A 17,599-nucleotide genomic window follows, 5' to 3' on the forward strand; every position below is an offset into this window, starting at 1 on the left:
AAGTCCAGTACATTGCAATGTGAGCTTTATTGGTGAACTAAACTATATGTGAGCTTTTGGGGGTCAGCATGTCACCCTTGGACACAGGCAGAAAAATGTATGGCTCAACCATAAAGGGTGATAATTGGCATGCAGGCATAGGTTTCATTGTGAGGTTTCGAGAAAAAGATGGTTAAAAACAATAATAGTTCATAGAGGAAAAAAGCACATCCGTTTTCAGGTCAGTTGAACGCATGTCCTTTTTCTTGGTGTGAGGTGGGCCCAGTGCAGGCGGTAAGGGTATTCTGTTTGTGAATAAATAATAAAGGCGGTAGCTGTTGGGAAAGGAGTGAACATGTTACAAGAAAGCCCTTGGGAGGGCTGTTATTCATCATTTGCCTTAAACTCCTTGCTGAGCATAATCAAAGCTGACACCGCACTTCCCAGCTAAACAAAGACAATCATTTGCTAAAATAATCTACTCTTAATCAGCATAGCTGCATTCATTTCAATATATTTTCTGCTTCCATCAAGCATGCTGTCTTTTTTTGTTAGATTCATTTTACTTTTGCACATAAGATGGCCGTAATAGCTTTCTGTTATATAGTTAAGCGCAATGTCTCATCTATATTGCATTAAAGAGCTACACCTGTTTTAATAGTTTCACATCTCACTAGCAAATAATAAGTTGTGTTGCACTGGGTTCAATAGTGTTATGTGTGAGATTTACATACACTGCAGGGAATATTCTATAACCATTTAAGGAAATAGTCCAATTTATTTTCTTTCTTTGCAAAAATAGAGATAGATAGATAGATAGATAGATAGATAGATAGATAGATAGATAGATAGATAGATGACCTTTAATACCCACTTAAAATATTGCTACAAATTATGTATAATAGTCATGATGTTTCCATGTGGTCAGTAAATAGCTGGCAGTTTGAAGACGTTTTCAGGAAAATTACTACAGAAACCTATTTTGTCCTTTGAAACTGCCAAATATCCATAGCTGCAAACTCTCTGGGTTTTGCCCAGAGGCACCAGGAGTAGTGCTGTTTCTCCGAGCCACGGTGCTAAATCTCTGGGTCGAGGTATGCCCACTGCACACCTATTTCTCTTACACCCCTTTACAAATTAAAGGAGTGGGAGACTAGCTCCACCCATGTACAAGGCTAGTCTTGTCCCATTGGCCAATAATCCTGACCCTCACAAAAGCCATTCCTCCAAAGAGCGAGGGTTTCTGGTAGTCAGACCCTGGAGGTTCCCAGGTATGCACATATCATCCAACATTTCAGGTGTCAAAATAGGGAGGTTACAAAAACAAAAACTGTCTGCGCTTCTCACCCTAATAAAGTTGGCAACAAAAAACCTATTCTCACCTCCTGCATAGTGGGCACGTGGCGGGTGAGCTTAATTATGCTTTGGCCAATTCATATAACCAAAACCTCTCATTTATATTATGTTTATATATTTGTTGCCAACTTTATTAGGGTGAGAAGCGCAGACAGTTTTTGTTTTTGTATACATTGTACAGCCAATACACTGTATTTACAGAATGCTCACACAGTTTGGTAGGCCTCATATTATGCATTTGTATTATTTGAGCCTGAGGCTAGCTTAGCGCACCGACATTTTTTCTTTTCCCTGTTTGCACAAAATAGGGAGGTTGCCCAAAGGAGGGATGAGAAGGGCTGTCACTGTAATAGATCAGACACAGAAGTGCACCCAAAAATTTGGACTTTCCCACGAAAACCAGGACTGTTTGGGTATGCTGTCAGTTTTCACTACTTGATGTCCCCTATGAAAACTCAGAAGTGCTCTAGGTATCTGTGAAGATCTTTCCAGGTGTCGTGTCTCAGTTTATTAGCCAAGTTGGTTTAAAATATTATTTCGTTCACTAATCCATATTTCCAGTTAAAATGATGAGGGAGATGGGCAGCAGTACAGAACAATTACTATGTGTAACTATAGTTGACTGAATAATTCACTAATATTTAGCCTTTTCATAGTCAGGGTGTAACACAATGCGGTTTGTTGAATGTCTGTCTCACATTTAAAAGGTTAGGCCATGAAATACAGGAACAAAATGTTCCTATGTAGCTTGTGTAGATTTATTGCATCTGTTAACTGTTTTTTTTGCAAAAATGGAAAAACCTCCCAAGCAGAGAATGAACTGGAAGCCAAACAGCTCTAGAAATATTGGCATGTGTCAGTGAAAAGACATCTTTCAAAGTGATTTATTTTGCTGCTTATTATTATTATTATTTATTGATGTATATAGTACCATCATATACTGCAGCGCTGTACAATGGGTAGGCAGGACATATCAAATAGTGCATCACATAACAATTAGGACTAACAGAAACAAAACGTGAGATGGGCCCTGCTCAAACAAGTTTATAATCTAGAATGCCATGTATGCAAAAGCTACATGATTACCAGTAATTTTTTTGGAGAAAAAAAAATTGATGATAAATATTTTTAAATACTGCTCAACAATTCATACGGGTCCATTCAGTTTCCGCATTAAAAAAGGGTCTGATTCAGCCGCACACTGCATGAGCAGGCAAACGTAACATCCGGACACACATATCCAGCCATCGGTCACACTTACGTCATCAGACGGCCTCCGGCCTTAAAGTGAGAGGGCATTAACATCATCGCCAGTCCACCCTTGTTGAGACAACCGGTTAGCAGCCTTTAGTGAGTGGGGATGACCAGATGTGACCATACACTGCTCCTATGCCTAAAGAAACTGACTTGGAGATCAGGTATTGACATGTATGCGTATTTATCTTCATCGTTGCCGTAAGCCAGACCAAATGCAGCAGGCCAGCTGCGGAGGCAGTCCTTACTGCTTAGCACCTGCATGTAATGTCAGGTGCCAAGGCACAGTCCTTCATAGTGTTAATGGACCAGTAGGGGAGATCAGGGGTTGGTAGTAGGCTTCTGCAATCCTGTGCACCTATTTGGTACTCAATATAATTTAGTTTAAATAATTAATGGAGAATTGCGTGTGGTTTTGTGGTGGACATTTTTTTTGACAAGGTGTTTCCAGTATTGACAGAAGGAGCAAATAGAAATGTAACACTTTGTATCTATAACACCAAGCCTGATATTCTCATTCTTTAAAGTAATACTGGTATAATGTGTCTTTATCTCTTTTGCAAATAATGGAATATCCATGCTCTTTGGAGTATTCTATAAGTTGTTAATAAACACTCATCTACAAACACAGACAATCCAGAAGGCTTGTTTTTTCCCCTCAGAAATCTCGAGGTGCTGCCACAACAACAAGGGATTCTGGGTAGGCGCATGCAAATAAGGTAAACAATGATCACCTTTTGCCTCTATATCCACTTTATACATGGATCCCTTGAAAGTAATTGCCCGCTGTACAAGACAGCCTTTAGACAAAACTCGGGTAAGAGGTACAGTATCCAGATCACCACTCATGGACAGCTGTTTTGTACTTAATGGGACTCATCAGCGTGAGGTTGTGATACTGGCTTAATACCTGAGGCTTGGGCCTCTATACATACTTGAGTATGATAGAATGGCAGTGTTGCGAAGCCCTGCATTTAATAAACTTTTCAGAAGATATCTCAACATATGCAACAAAAAATCACAATACCAGAACACAGACAGAATACCTTATTTCTGGCTTTTCTCATGTGATTTATAAAATATCATATTGCTTAAGGCTACTATAAGTCTAACATGGTGGAAACAATGTAGCACTTAGGATAGCAACTGCTTGAAGGTAACTTAATGTAAATGGACTGAGTGATTCCTAGTTCCATCTGAAGCCTCTTTCCCTTAATCACACTGACCAACTTTCTCAGTTTATGGATGAAACCCCTTTCATGAGTTATAACCTTATTGTTTCAGTAAACATATTCTTTTGTTTGAGCCAACATCTGGCTTCTTAATGATGTCATATCACAGGCGAAAGCAGCTAAATTACTCTGTGGAGAGATTTAAACATTTTTTGAGGTACCTTAAATGTTGTCTTTGATATAAGAATCTAATTAAAGGCACATACCAGGCTGTCTTCAAAAATAAAGTTTACACGTGCTGAACCCAGTAAAAATTTAAGATTTTGGACCCTCTACACAATCTCCTGCTAAATAACTAAGGAGCAGGTGGCTCGATAAAAGAAATGTGCATATGAATTTCATTCCCTGCCCATTCTGTTTGGCCGAATATTTGCAGGCATTTTTAATCGGGGAGTGAAATTAATTGCCCCGTGCCCTCATTCACTCACTCTCACACTGTCACTCACACTGTCGTTCACTCACTCACACCCTCTAATTGCTTCCCTGCCTTCTCTACTGACCACTTCTGCCGACCACTTCCGCATCTTCTGTCTTCTTCATTCTCTTCTTTCTTCTCTATTGTATCTTCAATGTTTTCTTTGCCTGCATCTTCACAGACATAACCCGGCGGTGATATCCTTGCCATTAGGAGAGAAGATGTCACTGCAAGCGCTGCCATATTGCCCTTAGGTGAACTAAGGGCAATATAGTGGCGCTGCAGTGATGTAATCTCCCTGATCCTCCAATCGGAGTAGAGGACGTCACTGCATTTTGCCCTCATGTGAGCTGGGAGCAATAAGGTTGCACTTTTAGTGATGTCCTCTCCCTTGATTGGATGATTGGGAAAGGATGTCCCCACAAGTCCCACCATATTGCCCTCAGTTGGTGGGTTATGTCTGCGAAGAAAAGAGATTAAGGATTGAAGATAGAATAGAGAAGATAGAAAAAGATGCTGAAATGGAAGTGGTCGGCAGAGAAGGTAGGGAAACATTTAGAGAGTGTGAGAGTGTGAAAGTGTGAGTGAATGTGGACCCATGAATGATAGATAAAAATTGTGTAGAGAATCCCCTCTTTTGAAAAAACAGAGAGAGCCTACACTGCATTTTGATGTGTAAATCGTTTCACTGGTACCTATCACCAGCACTCTGATCCATTGTGCAATGATATCCTTACCTCTTGATGAATCTAGATGCATAAAGATTAAGATTTCAAACTACTTACATATAGTAATGCTTTAAATGTTTCCATTTCCATACCTCACTAATATTTTATGACTACATTTCCAAAATAGTAAGAAAAAGACATCTCATCTGAAATGAAGTGCTAAAAAAACGTAATTGATGATTGCTGGAAAGGCAATTAGAATAATGTGACATTAACTAATTACCCCTATTAACTTTATTATACAGTCCAAAGTTACATTTCAACAAAATAAAAAAATTTAAAAATAGGTCAGCTATAAGACGAATTTGCACTAACCGTTTTCTCCATTCAAATTGAAGAGCCTGTTTTTAACCAATCCCTTTGGATTTTATTTTATTAATGAATTTGAAATATACAATGTAATATTCATATATTTTGTTCTAGAGTTTCAAATATGCATTTTTTGGGGAAACTTCCTTAGGCCCCAATAACTGTTGGCAAGCCCCTTCTCTTGCACGAAATATTTGTACTAAACAGGAAGCAGGCAGAGCATGCACAAAACAGGTGCAAACTGGAAAATGGTTATGCGATGGGCTGATGGAACCAATTAACCAAGCCCCGTCTGACTACAACATTGTATAAAATCAAATATCACTATTGAACATTGTTTTAAGCTTGACACCTATAAAGTAACAAAGAACATACATGTTTAGATGGTATTCCATCTGCCTTGTAAGGAGTAGGGGACAATTGGGGAGCACATTATATGGGGAGTGTTTAAATGGCATCTAAAAATCATAATCCAGGACACAGTAAGGAAAGAACAAATATGTTGAACCCTGGAATCTGCCTAGGAAATACTACCTTAGTCTTTTTGTTCAGGGGCAAAAATATATAAATTAACCTCCATTTACTGTGAAAATCTTTTTTTTAAATAGCATGTGTTTATTTCCAAAAGACCACTCTAATTTCTAAATATATAGTTCATATTATTCAAATTTGCAAATTCCCAATAGACCAATACTTTTAAAAATTCAGGAGCTTTTTAACTCTAATCGTGGATTAGTGCTGTTGTTTGATCTGTTGCACTTGATTATTGTTGTTGCTAACAATATAGTTTTTATCAGATGGAAATTCTGCACTTGACATTTCCAAAGTGCAGAACAAGAAAAAAAACGTGCTCTTGTATCCTTTTGCTTCATCCAATATTACTTGGGAAAAAAATTATTGACCACTTAGATTACTATTTTATTCATCTCTGTTGTTGAATTAGAGGCCCCTTTTATGGTAAATGTAATTTAAAATATAGAACATTCTGTCTTGAATTGGAATATAAAGAATGGCATATTATTTTTATGCATAAAAAATAACAAACTCTGTTGTCAGTATACAAGGTCCTATACTTCGATTTTTTTTTAGTTTTGTTTTCTTCTTTAATTTAAGCAGCAGCTAATTTAGTTTATTGTTGTGGTTTACTGACTGGCTAAAATTATTGCTGATCTTTATCGCAAACATGCTTACATATATGCTTGAATTCAGTGTAGTTTTCCTGAGTAAGGTACCCAGGATCAGAAGATAGACAGTTACACCCCATTAGGGCACAATGATATTCCAAATAATATATACAAAAGCCTTAATTCCATTTGATTATACAACATGGTTTCCATGAGTAGTTTAGTAAATGAATGTTATTTGCCAGAGTCTAAATTAAGGAGACACCAACGTTGTCATCTATAAATGTTTACCCCGGCATGTCTTTCCCCAGTCATTAATGAGGATGCTTATTGAGTTTCAATGATAATTAAGGAGGACATGTCAACTTTACAAACACACATCTCTCTTGGAGAATCTGTCCTGAACAGATTTGCATAGTGCTTCATCTATATTGATCAATTATGCACCTTAGGTGGAAGTTAGCAGCATCGGGCCAGAGGCCAAATTAGTCGGTAATTTTGGCCATTTCTGATAACAGCCATAAGAAGGAAAAAAATAGAACTAAAACAGAGCCTAATTAATAAATGACTTACCTATCCAAATATTCTACAGTATAAAGACAACATCTAAATGAAAAAGACACATGGAAATAATGATGGATCCCCACTGACATTGGGGAAGATTTACTTAAAATAGTAATGATGATCCGCTTCAAGGTTATTGTCTGAGTTCAGTGACTCATTTCATGTAAAGGAAAGCAAAAAGCCTTTCAATATATCGCACAAACCTTCAACATTTAAAAAGTTAAATAAAAAAAAATCATGGTAGGCAGAAGGAAGGCAGAAGAAAGAAAAAAAGTTAAATGTACCTCAACAAACAAAAATAACAAAAATGCTATATAGTGTTGAAAAGAATATAATAACTGGTAACGTAATTACAAAATGAAGTCTGGAGCTTGGAAATGAATTTCTATCACAAAAAACATTTTTATTCCAAATGCGTTTTTGTTCCTCTATGTGAAAATCTATAAAAGCCTGCACACAGAAGAAAAAGTTCAACAAAATGTCACCATGTAATGTTGTGACCAACTTACTTTGCGGCTTTTCATAGATGAGAGAAGGTTTATCGTACCTCAAATTCATACAATTAAGACCCAGGACAGAGGTGACACTTTTTCTTCTGTTATTTTCTTATTACTATAGCATGAGTTATTATCCTATTTATAAAAACAAAAATTGTTCTGAATCATCCCAGAAGGGGTTACTAATTTTTCACAGTGTGGAATAAAATTACTAGTGAGATGTGTTCATTTTCCAAGATCTTTAGAAGTTTAACATTGAAGCTGCCTGTATCGAAGCTCTTGTCAAGCTAAAGTGCCATTCACCTTAGTACATTAAGATGATAACTATCGGATGCTAAGCTAACAAATATAAACCAGAACAATAAAAAAGTATGTACCTTCCTCACTAATATAGTACTAAGGTGCAGTACTGACACCCATGATGGAGGGCACATTGGGAAAGGTGCTCATAGCCTTAATATCATATTGTGTTGTATATTGTTTGACTTATACTTACTTTTCAGGGCAGGGCTTTTAAGGGACCCCTGGTCTGCTATAAGCATATTTTATGTGTTTTATTTGCTCTTCCATCAGAGAGTCTTGAGAAGTCATGAGAAGGGCAGTATTTATACTCTAGCTGTATCTGTCCCATGCTACTTCTATACAGTCCATTTTCCATCCAAATCTATTGGTTGTGCACATTGAGCATTGTTGTTCTGTCCTTTGTTAGCCAAATGTTTTGGGACACTATATTATTTGGCCTTTAGCTTGGGTTAGCCACCTGGGCTAAGTGGTGCTAGCCCTCCCCTGTTCATTTTAAACTGGTGGGATTTGTATTACTGTACACACACGACCCAAAAGGATGTTTGCTCTATGTTTGTCAACATTTACCCTCATTTCTTTTGAATTATCAACTCAATTGATACTGGGTTGACTCTGGGTTTATTTTTAGAAATATTTATACTCATTGTAAAACCTAGAGACAGTGGAGGTTAGATTGGCTAGAGTAACTCTAGTGATGCTTTTACTGTAGGAGCCAACAAAGTTCCCGCTGTATTTACCATTATTCAGCCATTATTCTTAAATGTACCATATATCTATATATATATATATGTATAGATAGATAGATAGATAGATAGATAGATAGATAGATAGATAGATAGATAGATAGATAGGTAGATAGATAGATAGATAGATAGATAGATAGATAGATAGATAGATAGATAGGTAGATAGGTAGATATATGGTACATTTAAGAATATAGTATACATATGTATAAATATTGTAAATACAATAAATTACAGTGCAATATTACATGGCCTAATGGGTCAGAGGTCAGATACATTTTACTGCCCATTCAGAAAACAAATGTTCTATAAGGTATCGAAAGGTTTTTCTAGTGAATCTATCCAATATGAACCAATGACCATAAACTCACTTTTCCTGCATGATAAATATTGAACTGGTTAACAAGGAGTCTTTATCATTAGCTTTCAGTTGAATAATCATACTGAGTAGGTAATAAATCACCAAATAAAATGTGTACAATATGTACACAATTTGTTGCTTCTCTATAATGAAAAAGGCTGTTTCAGATCTATATGTGATTTACAACACACCAAGGTGGTCTTCTTTTGCAATGAGACCAGTCATGGGAATATCAATATATTGATTTACTATTTATATTGAACCTTCTTTCTTGGAGAGTCACTTGTGTATATTGTTTCATCTTTAATTACTATTTGTTTTGATGCAATGAAAGATTACTCACTCAATGTGATTTAAAGTGAATATTGAGCAAATGATGGATGATTAAAAATACTATTTAAAAAAATGTTCCTAAGACATTGACATTAATTTTAAGGTTATTCTGGGAGTCTTAGAGTTGTGTATGAGTAGACCACATAGGTCCTTTAGTAGAGTGTTTGTAAATTTCAGGGCCTGTGATGCCGTGTATATTATAACCTCTCTGTGAAGTACTTAATCTACCAATACCATTAATCCAAATTCCTACATGTGGTGTAGAAAATTGTTAAATGATTCATGTAAAACATATATTTTTAGTACTTTTTTTCTTCTTTATTCCAGTGTACAAGGTATCCTGCACTTTATATAAGCATTCTAATAAAGTAGTCATTAGGGGTCCACATTTTGTGCAGAAATTGCTTGCATGCATGCGGTCTGTATATTGTGTTCATGGATATGGACACAGCCATTCCTAATAATTTTATAGTGCAAGCGGAACGCCCATTCAGGATAATGGAACACAAGTTCAAACTGAAAATTGTCTTATTGGAAACGTGGCACTTATGGGTACTTCTGTCTTAGGGAACCCTAAGCAATAAATAACGGTAATACAGAAGATCATACAGCAGAACAGTTAATTCATGATGATTATGATGTTATATCATTTTCCCTATCGCATCAGCATAAATGCATTTGGCATGTACCTCCTACATATGCAAATGCTCAAAAGTCTACCAAGCTTTACACAGAATGATGTAGGCGAGTAACGCCTTCAAACAGCGCTCTTTAGTACATATTCCTTATGAAATCCCATATCGAGGCAATCTCAGTTCAGAAAAGCAAAGGGGATTGTCATTGCAGAAAACCGCCATTCCAGTCCATGGCTTCCGTTTTTAAAGCACAAACATTGAAGTAACTCCGCATATAATTGCATTGCATTGATCTGGGACTGAGCTGTGCATCATTAGAGAAAAAACGCAAGTACCAAACATCAGTTTGATTGAATAACTGTGAATTTCATGTGATGAGCAACATTTTGAAGTTTAAATTTAACTCCCATTAAATTTGAATGATCTTTAGGATGGCAGTTATTTGGTTTTCAGATAAACACCATTTACTTTACTTTGCCTACATGATTTGGTAACTACGAATAAGGGCTTAATGTTACGTAGACCCTGTCCAGCGGTGGTGCTTCTTGGTGCAAAGGTGGAGACTAATGGCCTCTGTAATTAGTTACTATCAGAATGTGCAAATGCATTTGAAATCAAATACCTTATTGAAAAGATGTCATTTGGAATATTCACTGTACTTTTTTAATTCATACAGTTAAATATAAAGGAACATTACAGATTAAATCAGACGATTGTTCTCCACCGCATTTTGCAGTATTAAAGCAAAGCATCACTGGTGCGTAGCCGTACACGAACTATCACACATAAATGAAATTGTTTGTAAGGTTAGATGGGGTGTGAAATAAAACAACGGACAGAGTTCTGACAATTTACAGATTTAATTTAATTTTTTTATGCACATATAAGGGAGGATAGCCCGTTTGCATGATTAGAATGTAAAGATGTTATAAGTCAAATAAGGCTATTTAACTTTTTATGTCAAAAAAAAAGTTTTTATATCTAATATAGTATAGAGTATAACATTAACGTAGAGTCTGAATAACTTTGCGAAACTAAAACAATGGAGTGGATTAATGTTGCTGATTGATCTGTTGCAACTAAATAGCAATCTTCAATAGAAAAATAAATGATACATTTTATCTTAATTAATGATTCGGGCCCAATGTATCCCTGTTTTCTTATCATATATTCCACCATAATCTACTTGAACATATATTTATTTCCAGTATTGAATCTAGGCAATTGTTGGTGGGCAAGATATAAATTTATTTTTTGTTTCCCTGATGATGGGCATCGTCACAGTCTTAGATGAGCAGTATTTTGTTTAATGGCCAGATTATAAAAAAACATGTGGAATTCCAAAAATAGAAATATATCAGGGACATTTTTCAGCTTGACAGAAGCCCCCTCTTTAATGAATAGACCCCATATTTTAGAATAGATTGGTATATTTACAAAAGGTTGTTCCGTTCCTAGGTTTCCGGTCTTTCTGATTTATCATGTCAGCATGAAATTGTACTATATTCTCTTCTTTTTATTGTCAGCCATTGCTGGAATGGGGTCCCTTGAGAGAATGGCAATCGATACAGTCAATAGCTGTATGTTTTATTCTACTCTCAGGACAATGGGAGTGTCAGTACTGTGATAACGGGAAAGACAAGGGGAGAGAGTTAATTCCTCATGTAGGCTTTAGTAATGGCTGAGTCGGATGGGCAAAAAATAGGAAACTAGGTTTCAATACTGAAATAAATAATATTTTTTTTGCTAGATGCCATAGAGACCAATCTACTGTATAAGGTTAAGAAGGTATAACTAAATCCTACCTTAAGTGTTTAGCAATGAAAAGTGACCGCACCAGCATGCATTTTTTAAAAAAATAGAAGACGAGCATACAGTTATATAAGGGACTTATGGATAATTGTATTAAAAGTACCGGTAATTATATTGCCTTTCCAGGATCAATCTTTGGAAAGATTCATTCGCATAGGTTAACTATCAGAAAATATAGGCTTTTCCATAAAACCTTTATTTAATTATTTTAATCATAATTAAAATAAACATTATTACTGCCTCCAAATGCAGTTTTCAACATCAAGACATTTTCACCAGCTCCATACTATTAATTTTCATGGGAGACGTGAAGAGGGTGGCAAGCCTGCGGTTTAAACGTGGCAACGAATAACAGGCTAGGCACTCTCTCTGGTTATCAATAAATGGCACCAATTTTGCGAACAAGACATATGTGTATGAAATACAGAGATGGAACTCGCCTGTTGTCTCTGTTAGTCAATTTGTTATATTACATACTACTTGTTATGTCCTGTCTACCCATTGTACAGCGCTACGGAATTTGATGGCGCTATATAAAACAATAAATAATAATAATAACTAAGAAAGCACTTGTGAAACCATAGTTCCTTACATTTGCACCAAAATATCCTACACGAAAAAAACAAACTGATGCTGTTCTGTCAAAGAATCCATTTTTACAGTCAAAGTAGCAAACAATGTTTAATATTTAATGGGTTTTTTTTCCCATATCCCCCCTTTATATTTAGTTTTTAACTCACTATTCACTTTACAATTTAAAGGGAAATTTGGGGAAATTGTGGTGCATTCAGATAAGTAAAATTTCAAATGTTAGTGAACAGAGAGCAATGGCAAGGATAAAATATAAATGATTATTGCAAAGTATTTTTATGCTTTTTGTTGTGTAGCTTTCTGCGCAAAGCAAAAGTATTTTGGTGGCAATATTATGAGATCCTGCCCCAACCAAATAATATTTGCTGGTTGTGTGTCCTGTATTTTGATGAATTCAGTTTTCTCTTTTCATTTTTGTGCTAGTGATCTTAATTCAATACTATTGCAACCATGTTATCTTAAAATTGTCATGAATGTAGACACACAGAACATCATCTTTAATACAAAGTACATCTTTAAACCTTTCACGACATGTTCTAAGTGAGACAATATATTGTACCTAGGGGCTGGCTTTCCCTTCACATTTTTTATGCTAACCCATTAACTCAACCAATCAATGAAGCAATGAAACAAAAAATAATCAGTTGTGTTGCGTAAACTGGAAGATTTTGAGAGAGCTTTACTTAAATATTATTCTGCGGATTTTAATAGTAGCCCTACATGTATAATAACTTATAATGTACCGTGTGAAATCTGTAAACAAAATTGCCTAATACTGTTGAATATAAATCGTATTTCACAATACAGCTAATAATATGTTGTGTGCCTTGTGTATTAATCACCCGCAGATTCACTATGGCTGCTTAATAGAGGACCAATATAAGGGCAATTGGCCCGCTGCAACTTGCTTTACAACAGTATATATCTATAACCAGTTTCAGGGATAACCCTGTTATAGTGAACTGCATTCAGAAGCACAGGTTTGATCACCTAAGATGGTATCGATGTCATGGTGCTCATAGCATTAGAATGGTATATCCTCAGCAAGACTTTTTGTATGGGAGGGTGTGTATTTTTTGTTCATGTCACGATGACATTAATGTGCATCAAAATAACATTTGGATCCAGGGCAAGGAGTGAGCGTGTGGATCTCAGTGGAGCAATTTAAAATTATCATTGGATCCATATCTCCATATATCCTTTGTATGTCTAGTATTCCATACTCTATCAATGAAGAATATATATCATATACATCGTCTCCTCCATGAAGAATGCACTTCCCCCTCCATGGTCCCGTTTTCACATCACTTTTGGCTGCTTGAAGAAGACTGATCTTGTTTCTCCTTAGTTGCATGCTTCACACCAGAAATCATATTTGTCTTTTTTTCAGGTCAAATATTTGTCTTAGCTTATCTAACATACAGCCTTAAGTTACAAATATTAGAATTCCAACTTAAAATTGAAATGAGTCCAATATTAATAAATATCCTTGTATTGTAATCTTGCGGGTAGGTCCTTCTGTATGATTTGTCTTTGTCGGTTTGACAAGCCCATTCAATATGTAAATACGTATAGACATGAGATTAATAATAATATTCATCATAGAGTTAACTGACATTTCAAAGCATACTCTATAGCCTTGTATTGGAAGCACTTGAACATCAATTCATTTTTGTGAGTGTATTTTTTTTTAAACTGACTTGAAATGATAACATGATAATCCTTTGAAATGTTTCCGAATGTGTCTGTGTCACGCGGCATACTTAATATTATCCTCCAGATCATTATGAAAAGTGTCTGTTTTTGTGTAAAGGGAAATCTTTGATTTTAGCTGATGATGCTCTCTTAGTCACCAGTAATCTTCTTGAGCTACAATTGAATATAATTGCAATTTGTAAAGTAAGCTTGAGGGGGGGAATCATCCATTATTCAAAGTCAGGGATTTAAAACAATTATTTTTCCTACTAATACCATAGTTGATTTTGCTACATACAGAATGCAAATGAATAATCTTCGATACTACTGTGCTTCTGCATTCTGTTTTTGCTAAATTGTAGGGTCTTTTAGACCTTCTGTTTTTATTTACCATTGTCTGTATAACTCATTCTTCAGCATCTTATAGTTTATATAACCATAAAGCATATACACTATAAGTAACTATATACAGTATATATATATAATATTTATAATAATAATAATAATAATAATAATAATATATGTGTGTGCGTGTATATATATATATATATATATATATATATATTTTAACCCACACACGTTTATTACATTATGATGCGAAAATAAGTTGATATGGGCAAAGGCGTAAAATAACCTTGTGCTAGCGTATGATACAAGCCTTTGCAGTTGGTTTTGTGTTGGGGAAAATGGGACATATTCAATTCTTCTTTATCAGAAGTAGATTTGTATTATGAGCAGGTTCTTGTGACTTGGACAGCAGGCTTGAAGCAATAATGCTTTTATCTAGACTTTTATTCTCATTTTAACAATGGATGCACACAAAGTACATTTCAGAAAGGGAAACCAGCAGGATGGTATTTTCTATAGTTAATGCCAGTGTGTGTTTAGATGGTGACAGATGAGTCGAGGAGCACTGAAAGAAACATATTCCAAAAGTTCCCAAACACATTTTTCTAAGTATTAGTTTACGGTATTCCAGGCACAGCGGGTTCTGGGGTTTTGCTGCATGTTTTAAAGATTCAGTAGCTGATATCTTATAAGTTTTACTCTTTTGTTTGAGCTGAGTGGGTGATGGATGGGAAAGGAAAGCACAGAGTGTCTTAGAAAGCAATCTTTAATACCACAAAGATATATATACATATATATATATATATATATATATATATATATATATATATATAACATCTGTTCTTTAAGGGATGTCATGAATGTAAAATGAATCTGCCATCATAATAGGTTTTAGCATAACTATGTACATCAATCACAACTGCCTATAGCTTATGCTTTGTGGCTTGTAATCAGTGTAATTCATCTGGAGATATTTCATTTACCTTTTACCTAAGGGAAGCTGGGGTATTATGTCAGAAAATAATACAACTAGTATTAGCCAATCAATCTCCTTTTGTAAAGTTCTCTCACATCTCCTCACCCTACCAGGACAATGGCTGCCTGAACCAATTGACAGCAAAAAAACGTAAACAGCAAGGGAGAACTAACTTAAAGGGAAATGTCTGTGATAGCCCCACTGTACATGAATGCACATTAAAGTACTGGGCAGTACTGTGAGTAGTTTAATGTGCAGTATTTCAAAATGAAAAAGAAAAAAAAGCAATCAAAGCCCTGAACTGTCTGAACTGAACTGAACATGGAGCTTCGACATTGGCTGGAGGTCAGTATTTCACAGTTCCCACAACCCAAACATCCCTGTTGATAAACCTGTTAACTAATCAGTTCAAATACATGCTTGTTATAACTTACTACTACAAAATAACCATCTTCTTTGAGGCGCTGGGGTACAGGTTGAACAGTGAATTTTTACTCTCTTTTATGGTCGAATTTCAGCATATTGGAAATTAGTTTGATAGACATGGGAATACAGATGCTTAGCACCAGGGCCAGCCCTACAATTGCCCCAGGCGGCACGTTTGAAGGGGCGGCACTTTGTCGCCCCAAGCGCTTTTTTTTTTTAAGCGGAGGAGAGAGAGGGGCGCCGAGTGGTTTTTGCTTACCCGCTCGGCGCCCCTCTCTCTCTCCTCCACTGCGAGTCTCCCCGTTCGGTCTCGGTGGCGGCTAGTAATGCTGAGCGCCGGAAGTGGCGTCAATTTCCGGCGCTCGGCATTACAAGCCGGCACCGTGGCAGAGCAGGGAGACTCGCCGCAGGACTGTTTAAACGTAAGTACCTTTAAACGGGGGGGGTTTAGGGTAGATAATGGCGTCGGTGACGGGGGGGGCGTCATTTTAAACTTCGCCCCAGGCGGCATTAAGTCTTGGGCCGGCCCTGCTTAGCACTCAAACCAAATCTCAGAGTTTATGATTTGAAATCTCAATAATGTTTGTTGGGTTTTTTTTTGGCTTAACCTATGTATGTCAAGAAGCCAGCCTTTCACGCAAATTCATGCTAGCTAAGACTCTACAGAAGACTCAGCTCTTTTGGGATAAATAATTGAAGGAGAGACTCAGATTGATGCAACTGACTATTTGTGAGCTGATCCTGATGTCATTTCTGCTTTAATGAATTATCAACATTCCATAACAACATTCCATTTTGTATATTTGTTACATCTTTCTTACTACTATATTTGACTATCTTATTATTTATCCCCATTCACATTGGTCTGCTTTTTGTGCATCTAGTAATGACTCAAAATGAAGCTATTTATCCTAGCAATTCTGCTTAAATAACGAAACATATTTAATCCATATGTATCAACATCAGAAATTCCACCTTAATAGAAATCTTTTTTTCCCTAGTAGTAAGTATGACCCAAAGTGGTCTATTCTTTCCTCTAAGTCAATAAAAATGTAATGTATTGCAGATATGTTCATCTTGGAAATAATACAGTAGTGCATGCCTTTCCTCTGCACATAATAACACGCTTATAATTACTGATCTATTCATTTCCTCAAGACACAAGCAGTGCCAGTCTTTTATAAAGAGTATACATTACACACTACTTCCATTAGCACTTGGAATTTGTGCCGTATAATGCAATTTACAGTGCTATACAATGGGAGTCTTTATAACAGCGATCACATGGAAACAGAACTAACCACAAAAAAGACACTGTAGACTTGTTTTGTTCACTTATTTCATATGGGCACCATTCCCTAGATTTATGATGTACTATGAAAACACTGCAGCATGAAATATCTCTGGAAGGTCTTGTGTAATCCTATATTTTGTTGTATTACTGATGTTACCAAATGGAATGTACTCGCACAGCCATGATTGTGTTGTTGCCATATGCACCATATCCTTGGAAAATAAGATGTCTAATATTATCAAACAGCAACATAAGAAGTAGTCCCATTTACGGCAACCAGGATAGAATCGAGATATTGTTTTGATTAAGCAAGAACAATTGTTTCATTTTATTAATGAGGGGCTGCAAACCTCTTAATTTTACCCCTGTGAAGATCTCCATATGGGTGCTGTGAGGCTATTTGCACACAAAGATAGGGCTAGGCCAAAAACAAGTAGACAGGCCAAAAAGTTGGAAAAACCAAACACCATACCCTAACCCAGGGATCAATGGCTGTGGTACATATAGCCTGGGGGCAAATCCTGTGACTTGTAAATGTATGTTAGTGGGCAACAGAACACATTGTGTAGTAACTATTATTATTATTAATTATTAATATTATTAATTATTTATTAATTATTATTT

At 36.0% G+C, this 17,599-nt stretch overlaps 1 protein-coding gene across 1 annotated transcript in view; it reads left to right on the forward strand.

Annotated features, from left to right (window-relative positions):
- The window catches only part of PTPRD (protein tyrosine phosphatase receptor type D), a 691,347-nt gene that overhangs the window by 440,575 nt on the left and 233,173 nt on the right, over positions 1-17,599 (forward strand). The gene's annotated exons all lie outside the window — the stretch shown is intronic.

This window comes from Spea bombifrons, chromosome 1 (assembly GCF_027358695.1).
Source record: "Spea bombifrons isolate aSpeBom1 chromosome 1, aSpeBom1.2.pri, whole genome shotgun sequence".
Lineage (NCBI taxonomy): Eukaryota > Metazoa > Chordata > Amphibia > Anura > Pelobatidae > Spea > Spea bombifrons.